This window comes from Diabrotica virgifera, chromosome 2 (assembly GCF_917563875.1).
Source record: "Diabrotica virgifera virgifera chromosome 2, PGI_DIABVI_V3a".
Classification (NCBI taxonomy): Eukaryota; Metazoa; Arthropoda; class Insecta; order Coleoptera; family Chrysomelidae; genus Diabrotica; species Diabrotica virgifera.
In genome coordinates, this window is record NC_065444.1 from 13,129,237 (window position 1) to 13,141,457 (window position 12,221).

The 12,221-nt window shown below is 32.4% G+C and overlaps 1 protein-coding gene across 1 annotated transcript in view; it reads right to left on the minus strand.

The window, feature by feature from the left end:
• LOC114333350 (uncharacterized) overlaps positions 1–12,221 on the minus strand; it is a 941,557-nt gene that overhangs the window by 888,286 nt on the left and 41,050 nt on the right. The window lies entirely within an intron of this gene.

The following is a 12,221-nucleotide window of genomic DNA, read 5'->3' on the forward strand; positions in this document are numbered from 1 at the left end:
CTAACGTGGAAATTAAAGACCACAAGCATTAACAAAAATGTGATTGACTGACTAACTCTGTTACTGTTACTAAAATAAGATCTGATCAAAGTTCTTTCGTAAAGTTCTTATATTTTAACCGCGCCGAATTCACTACACTAGTCCGCAAAACACGAACACAACAGCACTTTTGCAGTTTAAAGGTCTTTAGGATGTGTTCTTTAATACTAATAAACATAATTAATAATAAGCGTTTTAGTCCAATGAAGCTTAAAATAGGACAAAACCTCTCAATTTTTACATAATGGATCGATTTGCTTGAAAATTTGAGAATAAGTAGTGGATAGTCCAAGGATCAAAATCTATATCATGCCGAAAGACGTTTTTGCCATGGGGGTGGTTGCCACCCCATCTCGGGAGTGGAAATTTTTTATTATATTTTAATCACAAAAGTTGGTAAAAAGGTTCATTCTAAGCAAAAAACGTTCTATACATTTTTTTGATAAAATTGATAGTTTTCGATTTATTCGCTATCGAAAGTGTTAGTTTTATATCGAAAAAATCAATATAAGTTTTCTGCTAATAACTCAAAAATTTTCGTTTTATCAAAACAACTTTACTTAACAAAAATGTACCTTTTGAAAAAATAAACAAAACCGTTTTTTTTTTAATTTTCTTTAAGACCAACAGTAATCAAGCTATATTTTATTATTTGGCTCCTCTTCGTCAAATGCTAAATATTGTAGTTTCAAAGTCAAAAGACGGGAAAACTATGCATTTTTCGAGGACAGCTTGTTCAAACTAATTTAAAGTACTTAAAAATATCTATCTCCAGAAATAAAAAAAGTCTCTAGCTCAAAAATTAAGTGACTTAATGAAAAGAATGTCAGTCCCCGCATTTTTTTTTCAGCGAAAAAGTGGTCGCAAGCAACCCCCTAATCACCACCCTAATTAAAATTAGTCATTAACCTTATTTGGTCTTTTTTATTTAGGTATTAGTAATAGGTTCTAGAAGTTTGACCGGATAAAATGATTAGTTTTAAAAAAAATGTTAAAAGCGAATAACGAATTTTTGTAGTTTGGAAAAAAATGGCCTTTTCTTCAGAATAGCAAGATTAGCATCAGAGATTCGAAAAAATATTTAAATATGAAATTGTATCTTATTTAATTTCCAACAATATTATTTGAAAAAAGTTTTCTTTACGGCAAAAATTGAGTGAGCTATTGGCAATTAAAACTTGTAATAACATGCAAAAACCACCTTTACCAACCCTTTCAAAGTCACCTCTTTTTGCGACTGAGGATGTTAAAAAAGTTTTAATATTAATAGATTTACCTATACATATACTAAGATATATATCTTGTAAAAACCTACAAAATTATTTTTTAAGAAACTTTCTAAGATAAAAAATTAAAAAGTTACGGTTAAAAATCAATACAGGGTGCGCCAAACCTCTGGTCTTCTTTGATTACGGCTAAACTATGAGATATACAGAAAAATGTTTATAACAAAACTAATGTGTATCAAAGAGGTCTATAATTTAAAATTATTTTTAATTATACAGGGTGAGTCAGAACGACGGTATGAACCAAAGTTGTATTTTTTTAAATGGAACACCCTGTATATTAAATCATTTTTAAATATATTATTTAAAAATATGAAAAATTTGTATAAGGTCTTATAGGCCTAAAGTTAATAATTTTCGAAATATTTACATTTTTATTGAGAAAAATGGTAATATTTATAGGGTTGTGGATTATGTTTCCAAGGAAATAAAAATTTAGGTGATAGGTCAAAGTTTTTAAAATATAGTTTTATTTTTAAATAATTTAATATTTTTTACTTTTAGCCATAAAATATACAGTGTGATCACTATTTGCAAATACAAAATTTTCTCATTTTTTTTAAATGGGACACCCTGTATATTAGTTCTGCGTTTTGTAGTAAATATTACAACCTTTCTTTAGGTATAAGGTTGTATGTACCTAGCATATTTCGTTTTGTAGATATTTTAAAAAAACTATAGATTTTACGTTTTTGCGGATTTTTTATTTAAAAATTTTTTTTGCAAAAAAAATAATTATAATCTGGTTTTAGAAACATACACTAAAATATAAAATATGAAAATAAAAACGTAATTAAAGATTAAAATAAATCGTATGCTAGTACAATTCAATTGAATTTAATAACTTTAAATTATTTTACAAAAAATATTTTACCATATTAATGAATACATAAATTAGTTACTAAATTAAATAAACAACCAAATTTTAAATCAATCGTAGTAATTCTTCTACCGCAGCAACTTTCCTGTACCAAATTAATTGTTAGTTATATTGTATTTACGAGTAAGATCAGTTAATAACTTTTTAATTTACCTACATCTTGAGAACGTATAAAGTATGCTTTGAAACAAATGAACGTTATGGAAGTATATTAAGAAGTAAATAATATCTATGTACCTACTCGTGTCAAAAAAGCTGGTAATAATTTCTAATGGTTTCGCCCAAAACACAACGTCATATCCAAAAAATTTTCGGTTAAAAAATTAAAATTTAAAATATAAAAAATTGTTACAAAAATTTCAACTACAAAAGTATTACCAGTTTTTGTGACACCAGTAAATACTATTTATATTAATAAATAATTTGGCTGATACATTTAACATTCATTTGTTTCAAAGCATACTTTATAATAATTTTTATATTTTCAAGATGTATGTAAGTAAATTTAAAAGTTAAATTAAAAGTTTAACTAAATACAATTTAACTAACAATTAATTTGGTACAGGAAAGTTGCTGTAGTAGAAAAATTACTACGGTTGATTTAAAATTTGGTTGTTTATTTAATTTAGTAACTAATTTATGCATTCATTAATATGGTAAAATATTTTTTGTAAAATAATTTAAAGTTATTAAATTCAATTGAATTGTACTAGCATACGATTTATTTTAATCTTTAATTACGTTTTTATAGTCATATTTTATATTTTAGTGTATGTTTCTAAAACCAGATTATAATTATTTTTTTTGCAAAAAAATTTTAAAAAAAAAATCCGCAAAAACGTAAAATCTATAGTTTTTTTAAAATATCTACAAAACGAAACATGCTAGGTCAACGTTTCCCAACCGGTGGGTCGCGACCCACTAGTGGGTCGCGGGCAAATTTCAGGTGGGTCGCGGCGTGGTTCTTACAGTAGCTGAGTAGCGTACATTATATATCATCATAGGCGAGGGATGGGTCGCGAATATGAAAAAACATCAGAAGGTGGGTCGCCAGACATAAAAGGTTGGGAACCACTGTGCTAGGTACATACAACCTCATACCAAAAGAAAGGTTGTAATATTTACTACAAAACGCAAAATTAATATACAGGGTGTCCCATTTAAAAAAAATGAGAAAATTTTGTATTTGCAAATAGTGATCACACTGTATATTTTATGGCTAAAAGTAAAAAATATTAAATTATTTAAAAATAACACTATATTTTAAAAACTTTGACCTATCACCTAAATTTTTATTTCCTTGGAAACATAATCCACAGCCCTATAAATATTACCATTTTTCTCAATAAAAATGTAAATATTTCGAAAATTATTAACTTAAGGCCTATAAGACCTTATACAAATTTTTCATATTTTTAAATAATATATTCAAAAATGATTTAATATACAGGGTGTTCCATTTAAAAAAATACAACTTTGGTTCATACCGTCGTTCTGACTCACCCTGTATAATTGAAAATAATTTTAAATTATAGACCTCTTTGATACACATTAGTTTTGTTATAAACATTTTTTTGTATATCTCATAGTTTAGCCGTAATCAAAGAAGACCAGAGGTTTGGCGCACCCTGTATATTTTTTGGAAAAAAAGAGGAGAAATCCAATTGGAAGCATAATAATGTAAGTTGGCGGTGTTTTTAGTCATGGCCTTATTCATTCTTATTTATTTATGTATTATTAATAGATTCTAGAAGTTTGACTGGCTCAGAATAATTAGTTTTTAAAAAACTGGAGTTAAAAACGAAGAACGAATTTTTGTAGTTTGGTAAAAAATGCCATCTTCTTCAGAATAGAAAGATTAGCATCAGAGAAACGAAAAAATGTTTTAATATAAAATTGTAGGTTATTTAATTCCCAAGAACTTGGTCTGAAAAAAATTTTTCTACAACAAAAATTGAGTGAATCGTAAATGAGTATATCGAAAAACATTGATTTTTTCTATACAAAACTAACACTTTCGATAGCGAATAAATCGAAAACTATTAATTTTTTAAAAAATGTATAGAACATATTTTGCTTAGAATTAATGTTTTTATCACCTTTTGCGGTCAAAATATAATAAATAATTTCCACCCCCGAGATGGGGTGGCAACCACCCTCATGGTAAAAGCGCCTTTCGGAATCATACAGATTTTGATCCTTGGACTATCCACCACTTATTCTCAAATTTTCAACCAAATCGATCCATTCTGTAAAAATTGCGAGGTGAAAAGCTTCGGTTCCTGGCCTATTTGCGAACGTGCAGCTTTAAAACTATAAGCGAGACACACAATAAATATCAATTGCATCCAAACTTATGCATAACTAAGCGATTACTTTTTTCACAAATAAGCGAGAGTTATAACTCTAAAACTAACAAACGCAGCATGCACCCTGAGTAAATTCTAACTTCTTACCTAAACACAAATGCGCGAGTGTAGTAACTCCAAACTCATAAATGCGACGTCCTGATTGGACGAATTCTAACTTGATACTAACTAACACAAATACGCGAGAGTTTTGACTAACTAAACTAATAAAAACGGCGTCCAGACTTCGGTGGAATCTCAAGTAATACTGATTGCTTCAGATGATGCTGGAATGAACTGCTTCACATGAACTGGAATGCCTACCAGTGGTTGGCGGGGGGACATATTTTCGGTGGGTAAAACCACCTTTTGAATGCATTCTACCCGGGATTTCTCGGGAACAAGTTACTCAGTAGATTTTATGAATGTAGAAATTATTATGCTATCAGTGACGTAGTAACACTTCATCCAGCAATTGTCTTTAATTTTGCAACAATTATACTGTAAATAACAGTAAATTAACGACATTATATGTACAGTGAATGAATGAAAATATATAAAAAAAAAATTTTTGAAACAAAAAATTTATTCGAGTTTGCTTAAAAAATTAATGACCAAAATTGTAATACATGCTATTTAAAGCAAGACGGTAAAGAAAACAAATATTTTTCCAGGGTGGCCGACTCTACTACCCGGACTATAAGTGGACTTAATTTTAGATTTGAGTTTATTTTGGTCTCTGAACGGGTCCCCTCTATGGAAGTTTCTATTGCATCGGTGATCGGCGAACTTTATTTATGTTCCACTGATCTAATACTCGTATTTCTACCGAAGTTAGTTTCTTGCTCAGAAAATTTTAATATCGTGTTTTGTTTAATTGTAGGACTTTCTCAGTTGGATAGCATAGTTGTTGCAACAATTTATATCTTTCATATCGTATGGTGTTTAATTTTAGAACTTTATCATTTGAATAGCGTTGTGGTTTCAATAATTAAGGCCGCTGGGTTTTAATATTGGTTTTGATTAATAAAAAGTATGTTACGGTTTTTTTCACCTTCACAATTCATTTATATATGTTAAACTGGAAGATATTTAAAATCCCCTGGTTACGTCTATGGTAGTTCCTATAAAATAGTTGGTTCGTGCTCAAAATGGGTCTGTTGAGTTGTTTTAGGAATGTCTGAGAACGTAGAAATGTGTGTACCGCTATATTTTTCTCACTCACAGCCCTTGTATAGGTTTTTATTACCTAACTAAATCAACCGTTCGTGCTCAGATGTTCGTTTTGAGCCATGGACTCGAATGACATTAAGGAAAGGCGGGGACATCCGATCTCTTTGATTAGGGCTTGACGACATCGGCCATTGTAAAGTGGAGAACTTTTATTACATACAGTACACCGTTGTTACCTTGCAGTATAGAAAATATAAATATGGTTTATATAAAGTAGAGGTTATAATTGAATTATTGGTACCGACTTATGGGTCTCTGTTCTTGCTTACTGGTCTAGTAGATGGGTGTTTCAGTTGTGGTGTCTCTGGTTACACTAAAGGTGCTAGCTACTAGCTGGTTACTCAGTAGATTTAGATGGTGGTTGCTAGAGGGCCACTAGCTATGTCCTCCAGAAGTTGGCCTGAGGTGTTATGTGGCCACCAGATAGGAGTTGTTACCAGGACCTTCTCTTAGCCTCGAGTGATGAAAACAGCGTGTCCCAAGCTGAGGTTATGTCACAGTAACTAATTAAAACTTTTCATCAGTTTACAAAATATTCTATCTATCTAATCAGCCCTAAACATCCATCCTTGGATATAGGCCTCCTCTTCCTTCTTCCATGCCTCTCTATCTTGGGCAATTTGCATCCATTTTGACCCAGTGTGCTTCTTCAGGTCATCTGACCATCGCATTTGTGGCCTTCCCCTTTTTCGTTTGTGGTTCCACGGTCTCCAATGTATAATCGTCTTAGTCCATTTTTCATCCTAGGGTGTGTCCAGCGAACTTCCATTTAAGCTTTGCTACTTGGGTTGAGACATCCTTCACTTTTGTTTTCTTACGGATCCATTCGTTTCTTTTCCTGTCTGATAGTTTAATGTTCAGTATTTTTCTTTCCATGGATCTTTCTGTCTTTGCTATTTTTTCCATATTTTCTTTTGTAAACGTCCATGTCTGAGAGCCATATATTAGAACAGGGAGTATACATTGATTGAAGCCTCTTGTTTTTAGATATTGCGGGTATTTTCTGTTCTTTAGAATATAAGACAGTTTTCCGAATCATGTCCAGGCCAATCTTATTCTTCTCTTTATTTCTTCGGTCTGTTTTTCTTTATTTAATCTAGTGATTTGTCCTAGATATATATATATATATACTCTTTTACTTGTACTATTCTTGTTTGTGCCACTGTAATTATTAGTTCTTCTTGTTGATTGGTAATGGTTTTTGTTTTACTGTAATTCATCTTCAGTACTATCTTTATTGATTCTCTATCTAGTTCTTCCATCATTCTTTGTAGTTCTTCACTTCTTTCTGTTATTAATACAATATCATCAGCATATCGTAAGTGATTCAGATATTGCCCGTTTATGCTTATACCCAAGCCATCCCAGTGTAGTTGTTTGAACACATCTTCTAGAGCTTGGTTGAATAGCTTGGGCGAGATGGTATCTCCTTGTCTTACTCCTCGGTTTATTTTAATAGGCTCCGTTTGTTTCATTAGCTTAATAGTTGTTGTTGCCTTATCATATATATTTTTAATTAAGTCGGTATATCTGTAGTCTATTCTGCTGTTTTGTAGGGAATTCTTTACTGCCCAGTGTTCCACACTATCAAATGCTTTTTCGAAGTCAATAAATGCCATGTATAGTGTGATATGATATGATACATAGTTAAGAGGTGGTCACTTGTACTGAGCAAAATACTGTACTGATACAAAAATATTACTAGCTTTAAATCCGTCACTGGCACAAGCCCTTCAAATAACGGTGAATTTTCATAAACTCAGCTGAATTATCGCTGATGAATCGGATTTGTAAAGTTCTCCACTTTACAATGGCCGATGTCGACAAGCCCCATCAAAGAGATCGGATGTCCCCCGCCTTTCCTTAATGACATTCGAGTCCATGGCTCAAAACGAACATCTGAGCACGGAACCACGGTTGATTTAGTTATGTGACAAGAACCTATACAAGGGCTGTGAGTGAGAAAAAGATAGTGGTACACACATTTCTACGTTCTCAGACATTCCTAAAACAACTCAACAGACCCATTTCGCGAACGAACCAACTATTTTATTGGAACTACTATAGGCGTAACCAGGGGGTTTTAAAGTATTTAAATATCTTTCAGTTTAACATATATAAATGAACTGTGAAGATTTAAAAAGAACCGTAATAAGTATATAATAGTAAATCACATTGTTATCTGTATTATCTCCATCATCTTCCTCTTCTTCTCGTTGACCTTATGCCCAATAAGAGCATCGGACTTTGCTGTCACCTATCCATCTTTTCAAGATAGATACACAGCAGGACACGTAGCCAGAATAACAGATGGGCGATGTACAAAGAGGTTATTGAAATGGAGACCAAGAGAAGACAACAGAAGCGTCGGTCGACCGCTTACAAGATGGACTGACGATTTAAGAAAGCTAAATAAAAACTAGATGAGAGCGGCGCGGCGGAGGATATACGGGGTTGGAAACAAGAGGAGGAGGCCTATGTTCGGCAGTGGACTTCTGACGCTGGATCATTATCCATCTTTTACCCATTTCTTCCACGCCTTCCGGTTTCCTGGCATTTCCTTCATCTGTTGCACTGTTTTCCTTCTCTTAGTCCCGATTTCCTGGATTTGTTTCATCCACCACTTTATAGGTCTGCCTCTTCTTCTTTTCTCCTGTCTTTTGGCATCTGTCACTTTCTTTACTTATCTGTTTTCGTTTATTCTAGTTATATGTCCAAACCAATTCCTCAATCTAAATAACAAATAAAAAGCCGGACAACGTTTGAAACCCTATTGATCTGACAACGTCGCGTAACCAAATTTTCGATTGGTCTGACCTTGACGGATTCAGATATTTCTGTCAAGTTGAAGAAATATGCAAATACATAGTATAATAAAGTTTATGTAGTCGGCACCTACAGAAGAATTTGAAGTATGAACCGTGACCATTTCTCCTGTTTGAAATAGGCTTCTTTATGCGTCTACAGTCCGTCTAATTTACTTACCGTTGCACGTCATTATTGTTAGAGATCTAAGCGCACATTGTTGCCCAATTACAAAAAATTATTGAATTCATTTTAAATCAAATACATATCACATAATTTTTGCGGGAGTGGAATATACAGCAAAACAAATTAATATTCAATGTAAAAAAAAATAAAAACTTTAGAAATAGAAAACAAGAATTAAGTTATAATCTTACGTTAAAGTACATAATAAAAACATTAAATATAAAGATACAAATACTTATAGTAAAGAATAAAAACAAATATGAATTGTCATCACCGCAACTGTCAAATAAATGTTACCAATGTATGCCAAAATATCACCTTCGTTCGATTACAGTTACAGTGTGTTCCGAACAAATGTGCTTCATAAAAACGCTTTATAATCCATTTATACAAATTAAATAAAAAATATTATTGTGTATTTCTTTAAGTTAACATTAATAGAAATATTTAAATATTATTTCTACGCGTGCATAATAAAATATGTGTAGTGGCTATAATCCCAGTGTACTCGGCAAAATGATTCTAAAAAAGAACACACCTACCGCCTAAATATTTCGTGTTGGTATCATGTGACGTCACGGGCTATGACGCGGATGACGTGCAACGATAAGTAAATTAGACGGAGTATATATTCGTTGCTATAATATAATGTTTATCAATTTGCGCTTTGTGGAAATTTGACAGTTTACTTATTTTGCCTCGATCTTGTAGACAAATAGGCATGTTTTGAGTTGAACTTCTGAGGGTAATGCTAAACTCTCGGATTGACATCTAGTTCTGATCTTTATGGGCTTTATGTAATTAATTGTAGACGATATTATGTCTCTGACTTCTATTGACTTGTTGATGTTGGTACATTCTGAAGTCACCGTAATTTTAACATCCAAAAGTTGCATTTTAACATCCAACTAAAAGTGAAGCAATTTTAAAAGAAAAATTTACTTTATTTTTACTTTGGACTATTCTTATACATACTTTTGGTCTTTTAAAGATTCATTAACTAAAAATAATAGCTTTTGCGACCTCAGCATGAAGAAGAGCTTCTAAAAAGAAAAATTGATTTCTATAAAAATTAGCTTAAGGCATCAAAATATAAAATCCACTTTTCTGTCTAAAAGCCATTCTTCCAAGTAAAGCCAATTTTCGTTATGAACCTTAGGAGAACGTTTTTTTAAATATGAACTTCAAAGTTATCTCTCAGATCTCAAGTGAATTACACCATAAAATTATATTATTATTCGTTATACACGATATTACATCTCCATTTTTACATTTCTCGTGTTTGTTTGAGGTTGGTCTCACCGCACGACGTGGTAATCATGAAGATTAAATCGAAAAATAAACAGTAAACTTTTGTGTTTTGCGAAAAAAACCTCGACCTGGAATAAAATTCCGTAAAGTGGATGGTTGTTTATTAATGCTTTGGTTTTTACATCGCTATCGCTTGGAAATATATAATGGTAGACTAAAGACTAAAGAGAATTTTACGTTCAAATGTGGTGGAAAAATTTTGCTTTATAAGATGGGTTGTAATATTGAGTTCATATTCAATATTTTTTCTTGTTTATTTCCTCTCTTTCTAGTTATTTCCGCGTTTGACACATCTTCTTCTTATGGCGCTGCCTCCTTTAGTGAAGGTTACTACACTGTCAAATATGTCTCTGTTTAACACGGCTCTAAACAGAGATGTTGAATCAAGACAAGTCTAGTCTCTGATATTTCTAAGCCATGAAATCTGGCGCCTACCGGGACCCCGTTTTCCTTCAATATTCTCCTGAATCATCAGTTGCGTGAGGCAGTACTTTTCGTTGCTCATTATAATATGTTCTAGGTCAGGGGTTCCCAACCGGTGGTATGCGTACCACCAGTGGTACGTGGGAAGATTTCAGGTGGTACGCGTCATGTGGGTGAAATAAGCGATTACGCTGTGCTTCTGTCTGCGACAGTTCTAGTGCAGTTGTTGTGCTTCCATATTAAGCTATAAAGCAGCTTTTAGTGAACCCTGGGACTTCAAAGGATAGTGTTAAAAAACCTAAACCGCAGGCCAGTATAGTTTTATAGTGAAATCTGGCACAGAAACTAGTGACAATTCTATTCCTCAATGTGTTGCGTGTTTCGAAACGCTTTCGAACCAGAGCATGATGATTTCTATGCTGATACGTCACCAACACACAAGGCACTCTGATGTGGTTGATAAGCTGATCGAATTTTTTAAAAGAAAATCTACTTTTTTTAAGAATGATAATAAATGCATGACTAGATTTGTAAGTATGATACTAAATTTGTAAAGGCATGCTTGCTAAATATAGAATTGCAAAGGGTGAAAAGCCTTACACAATAATAGATGAGACTCTTTTACCACCGGCCTCTATGGAAATGGCCCAAACCGTGTTAAGAGAAAAAACAGCCAAATAAATTTAAAAAATACCATTGTCAAACAACACAGTGAAAAGGCGAATTACTGATATGTCTTCCAATATTGAAGAACAACTTTGTTTAAAACTTCAAGAATGCACATATTTTGCACTTCAAGTAGGCGAAAGCACAGATAATACAAACATGGCACAGCTACCCGTATTTGTACGATTTGATTTTTATGAAGAAGTTATAGAAGAGTTTTTGAAGTTATACTTCTTTAGGCGCGATTGAGAATAAAATTTTTCATAAATCTGCGCGCATGCGCACACAGACAGTATGACGTTTAGTTGCTAATCTTTCAAATTATGTATCAGCCCACATAAGCCATTAAAATAATATATTATTGTTTTTTAGTAAATGTATTATTTATTATAATTTTGTGTCTTTGGATTTGTCTTCCTTGGGCGTAAAATAATAAAACATCTATTTTTATATTTCACTTGTCACCATGATGTGTAATTATGTATATCTGAAACGTCAGTAACATGCGCCTTGATGGCCTGGTTGGTAGAGCATTGGACCAGAGATCGAGAAATCGCGAGATTGCGGGTTCAAATCCCGAACGATTCATATTTTTTTCTTTTTTTTTTTAATATTTGACATTGTTAAGTTTTGGTTAATTTTTGGTATTATTGTTAATTTTTTGTATTGTAACTGTTAAGTATATTTATTTCGTTGAAATTATATAATAGAAGTATAACTTCTTACGTGCGTAGAAAGTACACACACACATTCTTTTTTGTTCTGCAAACCACTTAAATCAAACACTACAGCGGAACTCATATATCAGGTAAATTGGTAGGGCTAGCAGTACAAATAAAGAAAATTGTTCCTGAATGCCGAAATATACATTGTGTCATACACCGAGAAGAATTAGAATTAGAAATAAATAGTATATATATTTCCATTGCTTCCATTGTGCTTGCATTGGTGCTTCCATTCACATGTACCTACCCCCCCCCCCCCCGGTGATTGATTGGTGGTACGCCAAAATCTTCAACATATTTCAGGTGGTACGCAGTCGCT